We start from the raw sequence: 15820 nt of genomic DNA on the forward strand, positions 1-15820 counted from the left end.
CCACCGTGGCCTTCATTCATAGGCAGGAAGCATGATCTCTCCCCAGAACTAATCTTCCAGTAGATCCGTTCTGATCAACAACTTTGTGAGAGGCAGGTCATACTTCAGGTGCCCAATTGAATTTCTCAAGGAAGACTACAAATAAACTGGTTAAGTTAAGGCAGGGGATGCATTTCATATGTATTTTATTCGGGTGTTTGACAAGGTCTTCCATGGTAGGTTCATTCACAATGTCATGAGGCATAGGATCTAAGGACTTTTGACTGCTTGGATTTGGAAATGGCTTGCCTGCAGAAGGCAAAGGGTAGTAGTAGATGAAACATATTCTGCCTGGAGTTCGGTGACTAGCATCATTCCGCAGGGATTTGTTCTGGGATCCCAGCTCTTCATGACCTTTATAAATGACATGGATGAAGAAATGGAGGCTAGTGAATGGAGAAATGGCAGATGAAGATCAATTCAGCTAAGTGTGAAGTGATGGACTCTGGAATTTTGAGCTTGCAAACAGTGTAAATGATTAATGGTAGGATTCTTGTAGTGTGGATGTGCTGAAGGATCTTGGGGACCAAGTAGATAGGATAGTTAAAAAGGTGTATGGTGTATTGATCTTCATTAGTGGGTGGATTGAGTTCAAGAACCATTAGGAAACATTGTAATTCTATTTAATTCTGATTAGGTCACACTTGGAGTATTGTGTACAATTCTGATTGCCTCATGACAGAAAGTATGTGGATGCTTCAGAAAGCCTGCAGAGGAGTTGCTTGGATTGGTGAACAAATGGTTGATAGAGATAGGGGTTTTCTCTTTGAAGCAACAAAGGTTAAGTGGTGACTTAATCGAGATTGATAAGATTAAGAGAGTGATAGATTGGGTGGACAGCCAGCATATTTTTCATGGTGCAACAATGGGAACACCAGTGGATGTTTGTTTAAGGTGAGTGGAGAGACATGAGTCAATTTTCTTTTATGCATAGAGAGTAGTGGATGCTTGGATTATGGAAGATGGTATAGCAGGAAAAAGCCAAAATTATTTTAAACTCAAATGTGGCAAGCACTATTTTTTACAAGACATCCTGTCTATTATCTCAATTACACTGGTGCTGAACCTTCTGTGTTATTAGACTTGCAGAGCATTCTTCTATTTTCTGCCATGCTTACATCATTATATAATGTCTCCTTCTGTTTCTATTTATCTCTCACTGCAGTCAAAGTCCTAAAGTAATGGGTAATTAATTTAATGTCTTACAAATGTTTCCCTGGATTTGTCACCAATTACCTCCCATCAGAATCAACTTCCACCAACAACCTTTCATTTCAACCAGTGGTTTTCAAACTTTTACTTTCCACTCAGACCACCTTAAGTAATCCCTATGCCATAGGTGCTCTATGATTAGTAAGGGATTACTTAAGATGGCATGCGAGTGGAAAGAAAAAGTTTGAAAACCATTGATTTAGAATATATTGTGTTCTAACTGTGGAATGACAAACAAGAGTGTCAGGAGTGAAACACAAAATTCTGCAGACACCGTGATTGTGGTAAAAGTAGAGAAGCTAGAAGAACTTAGCTGCTCTCGCAGCATCCATCAGAGGTAAAGATGTATACCAATATTTTGGGCTGGAGCCCTTCTTCAAGGTAAGAGTTTAAAAAAAGACAGGTGTCTGAATAGAAGGCTGGGAAAAAGGAAGAATGGGAGGAGGAAGAGTACAGCCCAATGGTTCTCAACCATTAGTAAGGGATTGCTTAAGGTAGTATGTGAGTGGGAAGGGAAAATTGAGAATCACTACTCTGGACCCAATTGTTACTGAAATATTTTACTTGAGAAAAATTGTCAGTGGCCATTTCATTTGGAGTGATGAAACCATGCACATAATGAGTCAATGAGGTATGATTAAAACAGTGGTTTTCAAACTTTTTCTTTCCACCCACATACCACCTTAAGCAATCCCTTACTAATCACAGAGTGTCTATGACATAGGGAATACTTAAAGTATGTGAGTGGAAAGAAAAAGATGAGAATGACTAGTAAAGACCAACAGACAAAAGGTATTAATTGTATATGATAAGAGATCAGGAGAGTAGAAAGGTGAAAATTGATTTTGGTTCTGTGAGAGGTAAGAGAGGGAGAAATAGAATTATAGAAAATTGGACATGAAAGATGGGGGGCAGGTTTCTAAAAAGGAAAAATCTTTTTTTTTTCGATAGACTTTGTTTCATCTTGTATTCAAATGTGAGTTCTTAGACAACACATGGTTGAAGGAAAATGTTCTTTGCTTTAAAGTTGATGTAAGAAGCCCATGAGACATGCTCTTGAGGGTACAAGCCTCCATTATAGATCTCTTATACTGCAGTCTCTCCTTCTGTGTCAGCCCCTGCTGGCAGCCAAGTATAATCAAACAGGAACTATAATCCTTAAGACATTGGTAGTTGCATAGCACACATGATTACTATCATTTCAGACTTTGCATGATTTTACCAGTCTGAAGAATGTCTGATATCTCAGCATTGTTCATTTGCACACAAACTTCAATTCTCCATTTCTTTATGTGAATTTAGACAGCAAACTGGAAGTGCAGTAACTAAAGAGGCAGGACTTGCAACGCCGTGGCGATGATGTCCTATTCATTAGCTTATTGTTCATGGAATGTCTGCAGTTCACTTTAGACTTCAGGTGTTCTGAGAAATTGACAAGGGGACTAGGAATTAATATGTCAGAAATGGAATGGCACCCTCATTCCCGTTCCAAGCTTTTTACACCACATGCATTCCAAGAAAATACGAATAATTTCCTGGAATACAGAGGCTTTGTAAAAAACATAAATGTTAATGCCATCTGGTTGCAGGGTTCACAGACAAACGGTGAGGTGTGGTTTCTCCAATTTACAGGTGATCTCAGTCTGGCAGTGCACAAGACCATGGACAGACATGTCAGCAAGGGAATGTGGTGGGGAATTGAAATGGGTTGCCACTGGGAGATCCATATTATTGTGGTGGACAGAGCTGTGGTGCTCAATGAAGTGATCGCCCAATCTGCATCCAGTCTCTCTGATGTAAGGGAGATCACTATGGGAACACCAGATGCATTTGATGACCCCTGCAGATTCACAAGCAAAGTGTTGCTTCATTTGGAAGGACTGTTTGGGGTCCTGAATGGTGGTCAGGGAGGAGGTATGGATGGAAGAGGGGTATCTCCTGCAGTCACATGGGTAGGCGGCAAGAGGGTGAGTGGTGGGGAGGGAGGTGGACGAGGGAGTCATGGAGGAGGCAATCCCTGCTGAAGGCAGAGAGGGGAGGAGATAGAAAGACGTGTCTGGTTATGGGATCATGTAGCAGATGGTAGAAATGGCGGAGGATGATATGTTGAATCTGGAGACTACTGGGGTGGTAAGTGAAGACAAGGGGAATCCTGTTCTTGTGTGGAGGCGGGGGTGGAGGGTGTCAGGGAAGGTGTGGAGGCGGGGGTGGAGGGTGTCAGGGAAGATGTGAGTAATGAAGGATATGCAGGTGAAGGCCAAGTTGATGGCGGTAGAGGGGAAGCCACTTAATTCAAAGAAAGAGGAGATCTTTAATGATCTGGCATAGAAGACCTTGTTCTAGGAGTAGATGTGCTGGGCACAGAGGTATTGAAATAAGGAATGGGATCTTTATGTGGACAGGGTGTAAAGAGGTGTATTCAAGGTAGCTGCTGGAGATAGTGGATTTATAGAAGATGTCAGTTGACAGTTTGTCTCCCGAGATGGAGGCAAAGAGTTTGAGAAAAGTGAGTGTTGCTCAAGGTGGACCAAGTGAATTTGAGATCAGGGTAGAAGTTGGCAGCAAAGTGGATTAAGTCAACAAGCTCATCATGGGTGCATGAGGCAGCACTAAAGTAATCGTCGATGCAGCTGAGGAAGAGTTTAGGGGCCTTGCCTGTGTAGGCTTGAAGCAAGGTTTCCTCCACATAGCTAACAAAATGGCAAGCATAGCTGGGCAACATGTGGATACCCATGGTTACCCATTTGATGTGGAGAAAGTAGGATGTTATTAAGGGTGAGAGCAAGATATGCCAGTCAGAGGGGAGTGATGGTGGGGGGGGGGGGGAGAAGTTGGATCTGTTGTTGAGAAATAAACAAAATGTTACTCCACTATGGCAAACATCACAGCATTTTTCTTCCATAAAAAATCATTGTCAAATCTTATTCTTGCCACTCATTTTCCTCCATGGTCTTATCATAATCTTGCACAGAATATCCACTGCAACCATTTAGTTCTTGTCCTCCATTTCCTAATGAAGGGTGCAGGGCCAAAATGTTAGTAACCTTTTACCTCCTGTGGATGCAGCATGACCTGAGCTTCTCCAGCATGGTTGTGCAATGCACTCATTCTACATTCAATCCTTTATCCTATTTCAGCTCTTAATTGTCCATTATTATTGTCTTTATATTAATTCCTTCAGTTTACCAACTCCTCCAATGCTGCCCAAGGTTATTTTATTTAATTGTGCCTTTCGCTGGAATCCACTGTTACTTTTTTAATTTCCTTATTTTCTACTGTATATCTGATGCATCTTTTGAAATGTGACTAGTGCAAGGACCAATTTCTAGCATCTCCAACGTTTCGGTGACTTAGCATAACGTGTGATGTGCCATTTCAGTTCTATCAAGGGCAGTCAAAGCTCAGAATTGCACAGAAATCCAAAATAAAGAACTTAACTTGTGTAAACTAGCTTTTATGGGAGTTTAAAATTCAAAGTAAAGGAGTAATTCTTACTGTCCTCCTTTAAATATACAGCTATATTCAAGCATGGAATGTAAAACCTTTAACATTTCTGGTTTTGATTCAATGCTCATTTTCTCGTGATAGATCAGGGATAATAATGGAAGGGATTTCATCAATGCCAAACTGAGCAGCTCCTAATTTTGGCCCCAACATGTGCAAGGAGCCACATTGGAAGCAATCACAACAGATCTTGAAATTAGCCTGTCATTGCAGGCACTGGCTCCAGGGAATCCCTGGCCCATGTGTGCAGAAGAAAAATCGAGAACCACATGACCAAGCATCAGGAATAAGTGCTGGAAGGAATGCATCATCTCATAAACTTGACCACTATCTGCTCTGTATGAGAGTGTCTGTGTGGTGGTGCACCACTGGCCTACTGCAGGCGGCAATCTCTGTACCTGCAGGAGTGTAAGGGGACAGGACAACACCTGGCCGGCTGCCAATCAGTCAGCTTGAATGGATCAAGCCCCACCCGGTCGGGTGTCAATCACCCTCTGGAATATAAGACTGTGCCGGCAGGCCTCCTGAGGCCTCACACTGAGTTGCTGCAGCCACAGTCAGCCTGGATCTGTGGAGGTTTTTGTGGATTAAAGCCTGTTGTTCAGTCTTTACCGTGTGTGTATCTGATTCTGTCTAACAGCGCACCACAATTTAATCCACAAAATTATTCCTCATCTGCCATGGAAAATCTCCAGAGTGCAGGGAGCCTCGAGGTCAACCCACGCCACCCGGAAGCCCAGACATGCTTTGAGATCTGGCAGCATGCGGTCGAGGCAATCATCAAGGCACATGAGGGTGACATCCTGGACTCCGATCAGAAGAGGTTGGTCCTACTCCAGTCAAAGTTGGGTCCCCACGCCTTCCAGGTAACCAAAGGCTGCTCCATGTACAAGAGCGCAATGGACAATCTCAAGAACTTTTACAAGCCCCCCATGAATGTGGTCTGTGCAAGGTACCTCCTCGACAGCTGAGCCCAGCAACCCGGGGAGATGGCTAAGTCCTACCTGGGACACTTGCAAGAGTTGGCCCGTCCGTGTCTGGCTGAACCCAGGGTAAGTGTAGAGAAGGTTGAGAGGCTGATCCGGGACGCCTTCGTCCGAGGGTTACGCTCGAGGTCCATCCGGCAGAATCTGCTGGAAGACAACATTTATGCCCTAACCAGGACTGCGGAAGTGGTCCAAACCCTGGAAGCAGCAGCCCTGCACGTCGAAGCCTTCAATTCTGGGTTCCCCCAGGCTCCCTCATAGCCCTCTCACACTGCAGCTGCAACCCTAGCCAACCTGCAGCCTCTCCACACTGTGCATCACCCCACCAGCGCTCTTTCCACACTCTGTGCTAGGCTGCAAGCCGATCACTTCCAGAAGTAGGTACTATTGCGCTGCAGACAGGGACTTCATCAAGGAGGAGGTGCAGCGACTCCTGGCGGAAGGCGTTATAGATCCCAGTAACAGGCCTTAGAGAGCCAAAGTCCTGCTGGTCAAAAGGGGAAGTAAGCCGAGGATGATCATGGATTACAGCTAGACCATTAATCGGTACACCCAGCTGGATGCCTACCCGCCTCCAAGGATCGCCGACATGGTCAATGAGATTGCCCGCTACCGGGTTTTCTCCACGAGTGATCTGAACTTGGCGTATCACCAAATCCCTATCCACCCAAAGGACAAGCCCTACACCATCTTTGAGGTGGATGGGGGCCTGTACCATTTCTGCCTGGACCCTTTTGGGGTCACGAACGGGGTCTACGTCTTCCAGCGGGAGATAGATCGCATGGTAGACCAGCACAAGCTGAAGGCAACGTTCCAATATCTGGATAGTGTCACTATCTGTGGCCGTGACCAGCACGATGCTAACATCGAAAAATTCCTCTAGATGGCCGTGGAGCTGAACGTCACTTACAACAAGGAGAAGTGTATGTTCAGCACCACCCGCCTCTCCATCCTGGGGTACATCGTGGCCCATGGAGTTGTTGGCCCAGATCTGGAAAGGATGTGCCCATTAATGTAGTTAACCCTGCCCCCCCATGCTAAAGTCCTTCCGCAGGTGCCTGGGCCTGTTCTCTCAGTGGGTCCCTCACTTCTCGGACAAGGTCCACCCACTGGCCCAAGCCACAACTTTTCCCCTCTCACCTGAGGTGCAGGCAACCTTCACCTGCATCAGGCAAGACATTGCAGACACCATGATGCAGGCTGTGGATGAGGACTCCCCCTTCCAGGTGGAGAGCGATGCCTCTGAGGTGGCCCTCGCTGCTACTCTCAACCAAAGTGGGATGCCCTGTCACCTTCTTCTCCAGGACCCTCCACGGCTCCAAGCTAGGGCACTCCGCCATTGAAAAGGAGGCCCAGGCGATTGTGGAAGTGGTCCGCCACTGGCGCCACTACCTGGCTGGCAGGAGATTCTCGCTCCTCACGGACCAGCGGGCCTTGGCGTTCATGTTTAACACTAGCCACAAGAGCAAGATCAAGAATGACAAGATCCTGCGCTGGAGAATCGAGCTGGCAACCTACATCTACGACATCCAGTACTGCCCCGGGAAGTTTAACGACTCCCCTGATGCCCTCTCTCGCACCTGCGCATCTATGCATGATGACAGGTTGCAGGCATTGCATGAGTCCCTCTGCCATCCGGGTGTCACCTGGTTGTATCATTTCATTAAGTCCTGAAATCTGCCATACACCATGAGGGACATCAGGATCATGACCGAGGCCTGTCAGGTCTGTGCGGAGTGTAAACCTGGTTTCTTCCGCTCCCCCCCAGGCCCTCATTGTAAAGGCTACTCAGCCTTTTGAGCGTCTCAGCGTGGTCTTCAAAGGCCCCCTGCCTTCCACGAACTGAAACATTTACTTCCTCATAGTAGTGGACGAGTACTCACACTTACCTTTCGCCATCCCTTGTCCGGACACCTCCACGGCCACCATCATCAGGGCTTTGGGGCAGGTTTTCACCATGTTTGGCTACCCCGCCTTTATCCACAGTGTCCGGGGGGGGGGGGGGGGGGTCTAGTTTCATGAGCAACGAGCTGCACAAATACTTGGTGGCGAGGGGTACTGTGACCAGTTGCACAACAAACTATAACCCAAAAGACAACGGGCAAGTGGAACGCGAGAATGGGGTGGTCTGGAAGGCAGTCCTCCTGGCTCTCAGGTCAAAAGTGTGGGCTGTTGAGTTCTGGTAGGACGCCCTGCCCGAGGTGCTCCATGCCATTTGGTCACTGCTGTGCACGGCTACCAACGAGACCCCTCATGAACGTCTGTTTCATTCCCCAGGAGGTTGGTGACTGGAACGTCACTCCCAGCATGGCTCATGTCCCCGGGACTGGTGCTTCTGCGTAAACATGTAAGGACACACATGGCCGAAGCCTGGTGGAGCAGGTTTTCCTCCTTCATGCAAAGCATAACTACGCTTACGTTAGGTTCGGCAGTGGCAGGGAGGACACCATCTCAACCAGGGATCTGGCACTAGCAGGTGCACCCACCACACCACGTCACCCTCCAACCCAGGATGACGCTAACCGGGCATACATCCCCATCCCCATGCAGCTATGGGGCACGCAGGGCCTCCTTGACCACCAGGAGCCCGCTTCAGCCTTAGGAGATTAATCCGCCCCCCCCCACCCATCCAATACAACCCGCATATGTCGACCCCGGCCCTCCTGGCCACCCCTCTGCACAGCACCACACCAGCCACACACACCCCTCCCACTAGCCCCCCCACTTCCCCTTGACCAGTGACCAGGAGCCAGTCCTATGACGGTCACAGAATCATCTCAACCTGTAAATATTGTATGTATATAGTGGGTGCAATTCTTTGTTACTGACCCACCCAGGATAATTTTAAAGAAGGGGGTGAATGTTGTGGTACACCACCGGACTACTGCAGGGGACAACCTCTGTATCTGCAGGAGTGTAAGGGGACAGGACAACACCTGGCCGGCTGCCAATCAGTCGGCCTGAATAGATCAAGCCCCACCCGGTCAGGTGTCAATCATCCTCTGGGATATAAGCCTGCGCCGGCAGGCCTCCCGAGGCCTCACACTGAGTTGTTGCAGTCACAGCCAGCCTGGGTCTGTGGAGGTTTTTGTGGATTAAAGCCTATTGTTCAGTCTTTACCTTGTGTGTGTCTGATTCTGTCTAACAGCGCACCTCAGTCTGGTTCCCACGTTGACCACTTATTACTCACTCCAGGACCACACAACCAAAGCGGAAGCAAGGCATACTTGATCCTGAGTGACTTCTTGAGAAGAAAGATAAGAAAAAGAAGTGGGTGATACTGGCGCTTGAGAAGGAGGAGAATACAAGCAAATATAAACACTCATTTGAAAAACCACAGATCTCCCAGAAATATGCACAAATTTAAATTGAAGGTGATTCACCATCATGTCTTTTTATTTTCAAATTAAAAAAAGGACTCAATTAATTATTGTTCCTTTATCGAAAAGTTTCTTGATTTTTTTTGTTAAGTAGCAAAATGCTGTTGGCTAGCTTGGAGATGTTTCCTTTCTGAAAGTATAAAGAAACTAAATTCTCAAGCAGGCTTGAAATTGCAGTTCAAATTGTGATTCAAAGGCTGGAACTATACTAATTTGCAATTCTGTGTAATTTCTCAGAAAAGAGCTGAAGGTCGGTACAGTTTGGAATCACTGTTGAGCAGTTGGTCTGTTGGTGAGTTCCAGACTTTTCCTTGGCTGTGTGTTTGCTAGTGGTATGCTCCTTACGAGTTCAAAGTGTGCTGTGACAAATATCTTCTTTCATCCTGAAAATAGGGGAAGGCATCACTGGTAATTGAAACAAAACACACCTACTTGCTCAACAAATTGCATGCAACCTTAGCCAAGAATTTAAAAAACTGCATCTCCTTGGTTGTGGATCTTCCAACTCTATTGGGACTTTTGAAGCCATTTTAATCTCAAGGAATGATTGACAATTCAGGCTTATACGAGCAAACAAAAATGTGGGCACTGCAGATATTCCAAAGCTTGGTTTGTTTGGCACATCTGTTGCATTGGGCAACAAGAAATGACTGTCCATGGCCTCAATCACTGCCAACTTGAAGCCACCTGCACATTGGAGGAACAAACACATTATTTTCTATCTGGACACTACCCATCCAGATGGCATTAACATTGACCTCCAGTTTCCATTAGGCCCCTCCCCTATTTCTCTCTCTTCCTATCCCTCTCTCCTTTCTTCCAGTTCTCTACCCTTTTCCCTCTCCATTCAGAGAGTCACACCCACTCCTCCTATCACCTCAGCTTTATTTTCTCTTCTGCTCTCACACCTATATCTACATATACCCTAAAGTAAATCACAAAATTCTGTGGACACCGTGGATGAAATAAAAGCACACCCTAATGTTGGAGAAGCTCAGCAGGTCAAACAGTGTCCTTTATGTAGCAAAGGTAAAGATACATCACCGACATTTCAGGCTATAACCCTTCATCAAAGTATGAGAAAATGCCAGCAAGCATCAGAACAAAAGAATAGGGGTGGGGGGAGAGGGCAGATGGTAAAGGCAGGCAATGATAGATGGAAAAAGGAGGAAGGAGACAGGAGGCATGGGGGGGAGGAGGGATGTCTGGGTGGATGGAGAAATTGAAAAGACGGGAAAAGGGGAGGGGAAAGAAAAGGCGAGCAGGTTTAGTGGAAGGCAGCAAAGTCAATGTTCATGCCACCTGTCTGGAGGGTGCCCAGACAGAAAATAAAGTGCTGTTCCTCCAATCTGTGGGTGGTCAGGGTGGGATAGTGCACAAGGCCATGGACAGACATGTGAGTATGGGAGTGTGACTTGAAATTGAAATGGTTGGCCACTGGGAGGCCGCTGTGGTTTCAAACAGAGTGGAGGTTCTGAGTGAAGCAATCACCCAGTCTGCAACTGGTCTCTCCATGTACAGAATGCTACAAGGGGTACACCCGAAGCAGTAAGTAAATCCTCTGGATGTAAGTGAAGTGTTGCTTCACATGAAAGGCCTGTTTGGGGCTCCAGACCATGTTGAAAGAGGAGGTGTGGGTGCAAGCATTGCTCCTTCTGCAGGCACAGAGAAAGGTGCTGGAGGTGTGATGGGTGGGGAGGGATGAGTGCACGAGGGAATCACAGAGGGAGAGGTCCCTGCGGAAGACCAAGAAGAATGTGTCTGGTGGTTGGATCCTGTAGTAAGTGCCAGAAATTCCAGCAGATAATGTGTTGGATGCAAAGGCTGGTGGGGTGGTAGGTGAGGATGAGAGAGATTCTATGTGGGTTTCATCTGGGGACAGTGGGGGGCAAGGCAGATGAACAGGAAATGGATTCAGGTAGGGCTGAGTTGAAAGTGGTGGAGGGGTAGCCATGTTAGTGGAAGAAGGCAGACATTTCAGAAGCTCTGGACTTGAAGACCTCATCTTGGGAACAGATGCAGGGGAGGGACAGAGAAATTGAAAGCAGGGGATGGAATCTTTGCAGGGGGCAGGATGTGAGGATATTTAGTCCAGGTAGTTGTGGGAGTTGGAGGGTTTGCAGTATATGTCTGCGGCAACCCCAATGTAATCGAAGATCTACCGGAAGAAGAGTTGACAGGTCTCCATCTCCTCAATGACTTCAGATTCTCCGAACCGGACCATTCCATCTTCATGATGGATTTCCAATACTTTATACTTCCATCCCCCACACAGAAGGTTTTAAAGTACTTCACTTCTTTCTGGACCAAAGACATGATCAGTTACCCTCCATCACCACCCTCCTCTGCCTGGCAGAACTTGTCCTCATTCTAAACAACTCCCTTAACTCATCTCACTTCCTTCAAATCAAAGGAGAAGCCATGGGTACCAACTACACCTGCCTGATTGTGGTTTTGTGAAGCAATCCATGCTGCAAGCCTACACAGGCAAGATACCCCAACTCTTCCTCTGATATATTGACAACTACATCAGGGCTGCCTCATGCACCCACAATGAGCTTTTCAACTTCATCCACTTCAAAGACAACTTCCTCCCAGATCTCAAACTCACCTGGTCCATCTCTTACAACACTCTTCCCTTCCTGGATCTCTCTGTCTGCATCTCGGGAGATAAGTTGCCCACTGATGTATAGTATGAAGTCTCCAACTCCCACAACTACCTGGACTACACCTGATGTATCTTTACCTTTGCCACATCAAGGACACTGTTTGACCTGCTGAGCTTCTCCAGCATTTGGTGTTTTCTACATGTAACCTAACCTGTTGGCTTATGATCCTCTCCTTGCCCCTTCTTCCCTCCTCTCCCAACCGCCACCTTTTTATTCCAATGCCTGCTCATACCTATGCTGGGCAGCATACCATGAGGGTTTGCAGACTCCAAAGGGGCACCAGAAATGGGAGAATATCCCTTGTTGAAAAGTAGAAGCCTGGAAGACAACCCTACAGAGAAGGTGAGCATGGCAGTGGACCAGTGAGGGGCTCAGGAGCTGAACGACCCACACAGGCTGTGGGCAACTAGTGGATGAAGGACCCACACAAGTCCTGGACTGCTGGAGACTGTCTCATGGGAGCCAGCCGGGTATCGGAACCAAGATTCGAAAGGGTACTCAGAGCACTGAAGGCATCCTGATCATATCAGAGTTTAGAACTGGAGCTCAGGTTGTTAATAGTTTGAACTCAAGTCTGTGAAAGCACTGGGGGAAAATCCATGGACAATCATTCTCTCTGAAGAGATTATTTTGCTTCTCATTCTCCTATTGTTACAGGCAAAGCTGATGGCAACACTTTGTTTTCCTTCTGGCAGACAAAAGTTAATGTAAATCATGTATATTAGATGTTATTGTGTGGCAATAATAGGAACCTTTGAACCATTTTAATCTTTTAAGGCTGCAATGTTGATTAACTCACTTTGTTTCCTATAAATGCTGCATGACCTGCTGAGATTGTCCAGCACTTTTGTTCACAAAATAAATTCCTTGGTTTCAACATTATGAACCCGTACCCAATATCCTTAAAATTACACATCAGACCCATTGTTTTGACCCAACAGCATTGGGGAAAACCTTTTTGACTTTGGACAGCAATTCCCAAGGGAACTTGCCTCATTCAGCTATTCCAACAGAGTTGCAGGGCCCTTGTACATTAGTGATACACTGAGCAGCAGATGGCATCAGAATTGTCAACACACTGGAGTCTGACAATGGAGCATAGCCTTACTGACACTCTGCACAATATGCTGGGAAATTGCCTCTCCCATCCCACATCACACAATAGCTTTCAGGAATATTTTTGAGGAGAAGCCTTCAATCATATGCCACCTGAGGTTTATCCAATTGACCTCCAGGCTGAGGTCAAGTGCATCAATTCAAAGTGATGCACCAGGTCCTGGAAGATCAGGTCTCATGCATGCATTTAATTCTATTGTGCCTGACATATAAGTATGTAATATATTAAGGTTTTTTCTCTATATGGACCACCAGTAACAATCCCTACAAACTCACCATTACATAACAATGGCTTGGTCATTTATTACTTGTGATGGATTAAATCAAATTTTATTGTTGTATATAGATATGTTTTTGAAGGAGATTGATTGTGGGGTTAGTGTAGGTCACAAATAAACACTTCACAAAACAGATCTCATTTAAAATGCAAGAGCTTTGTTCAAACCAGACATTCTTGTAAAGACAATAAAAACTACTTTGCTAAAGGTTTTCATAAGGAGGTGCAAATAGAAGAACCCAAGCTCAAAGGACTCTACAAGTAGGTGTTAATTGGACAGCTGCTGCAGAGTGATGGATTATAGTTTTGAAAGCAACAGATGAACAGGCTCAGAAATTTGGGTCCGGTCCCACAGTCTGTCTGGTTGAAGTTTGCTGTTCTAAGGTCATGTGGTTTTGAGAGAGAGAGAGAGAGAGAGAGAGAGAGAGAGAGAAAACTGGTTTCTGCAGTTAAGGCAAGCTGGCAGGCTTGTTGAAACCCCATTTTGAAGACTGGTTGTGAGTTATGCGTTCAGCCTGTTGAAAATTCTTGTGATCCATACGAGGAAATGGCTGGCTAGAGTGTTTCATCTGAAATAAGGGAAACTAAATAACTCTGTGGTGACCTGCAGAAGAAGAGGTCATCATTTGGAAAACCCATGATGGGGCAAGTTTATTCGGCAGGACACTGAAGTGGCTGATTGGAGGGCATCAGTTTGTGTGTCTCCAATGAGCAAAATATTTTTCTCTAAAACCCAACAAGAACCTTCCTGAGGGGTAACCAATTACCTTTAAGTACCAGAGCTTTGGGAAAATTCATAGATGTTAAATTCTGTGCACAGTATATGAATTGCCTGATACCAGTGAACTTGGAGAAGTGAGAAGTAAGATTGGACTATGAATCAAATAACTTTTCTGAACTTGTACACATTGCCTACATATGCGCTGAGAATTAGAAGGGGTTTAAGTTAAGTGAATAGTAATAAGTTTGATCCTGTTTTTATATTTAAAGAAAATTAAAAATGCATTTTGTTTAAGTAACCATTTGTCTTGGTGCATGTGGTGATACACTACTAGCCTACTGCAGAGGACGATCTCCATACCTGCAGGAAGACCACCAGAGGACAGACTACACCTGGCCAGCAGTCAATCAGCCAAACTGAATAAACCCCTAGGGTGCTAACTCCACCCAGCCGGCTGTCAATCACCCAACCGGGATGTAGACCTGAGCCAATCATTTGGGAGCCACCATCACAGCCATTACTGTAGCAGAGACTTTTAGCCAAATAAAGCCTGTGGTACAGTCTTCATGTTTGGTCTGCTTACTGCTGCTGCAGTGTATCACAGTGCATTTCTATTGCTGCTGGGATTTGGGGTCCTCTGGGTCCGTAACAACTTTTTGTTATTTTTAAAGACATGGTAACAGGCCCTTCCTTCCCACAAGCCCATTTTGCCCAAATACACCCATGTAACCAATTAACCCTCTAACCTCGAACTTCTATTTAATGTGGGAAGAAACCAATGCGGAGATGGGGATAATGCACAAACTCCACAGAAAGCAACAGATTCAAACCCAGATCACTGATGCTGTAATTGCATTAGACTAACTGCTATACTGACAATGTTACATTCAGTTGAATAGCTGCTGACCTCTTACAAAAGTGGGTCCCCTTTTAGTATCCTAATGCTTGCAGCAACCCCGTCACGACTATCGAACAATGACATAATTGTAACTTTGAGGCATTACCCTTCACTCCGTGCCTGTGTGTGCCATTCAATTTGTCATTTTCCTTACCTCCAAGGGACACCAGAAGAAAGATAATGAATGAAAATAACATTGAGTGAAATCTTGTAACATTTATTATCTTCTCACCCTTTTCCTTTCAGCTTTGACTCCCTTGAGGTGTGTGGTTTTAAACTTCTGCCAAGATTAATGAGTGGGAATTAGTTAAGTTGTAGACATTATGAAAATGTATTTTCTCAGAATATCAAGCAGAACTGTTGATTGCCATGCACAAAGCATTAATAAAGCCACAGATCTGTCTGCAATAACATCTGAAATTTAATAATTTTAGCTCTGTTGGAAGTAAATCTGTGGTGAATTAATTTAAATTGGAATTCATCAACTTCAATCACAAGATCAATTAACCTTAAACTTCAAATATGGTAAATTATATCTGGCAAAAATTACACTGAAGTGTTTAAATATTAACAATTATGGAGTGTGGTGTTTGATTGGACCCTTCTCTTGATGCGTTCGACTTTAACCAATATTAAAAATGGATATTTCCAATAGCCTTATATCATTTTTGATCAAGTTGACAATTGTACTGAAGTCCAACAAAAAGAAAGCATTTATCAAATCGCAGAAGATGATTGGAAAAGAGTTTGCATCTTATTTGCATGTCAAAGATGAAGAAATTTACTGAAAAACGATCAACAAATACAAGGATTATCATATTACTTCTAATCAAACTGCTCTTTATTCATCCTGATAAATCACACAGAGGTAAAACTGGATTTGATTTCATGTAATTCTATTTAAAGCTTCATTGTAATTCCACACAATCATGCAATGCATCTTTATTAACCCTTCATTGAAATGCCAGTGCACACTGAATAATTTTGACGCAAGAACTAAAAACTCACATTCACCCCA

The 15820-nt window shown here is 45.1% G+C and overlaps 1 protein-coding gene and 1 long non-coding RNA gene across 2 annotated transcripts in view; both read right to left on the reverse strand.

Annotated features, from left to right (window-relative positions):
• astn1 (astrotactin 1) overlaps nucleotides 1–15820 on the reverse strand; it is a 2519376-nt gene that overhangs the window by 2013651 nt on the left and 489905 nt on the right. The window lies entirely within an intron of this gene.
• LOC138763399 (uncharacterized) lies at nucleotides 9104–15036 on the reverse strand. Its single transcript, XR_011357527.1, has 2 exons — nucleotides 14957–15036; nucleotides 9104–9504 (listed from the first exon to the last, which is right to left on the reverse strand). It is a non-coding gene; the product is annotated as an uncharacterized lncRNA (long non-coding RNA).

The sequence above is a fragment of the Narcine bancroftii genome, chromosome 5 (assembly GCF_036971445.1).
Source record: "Narcine bancroftii isolate sNarBan1 chromosome 5, sNarBan1.hap1, whole genome shotgun sequence".
Lineage (NCBI taxonomy): Eukaryota > Metazoa > Chordata > Chondrichthyes > Torpediniformes > Narcinidae > Narcine > Narcine bancroftii.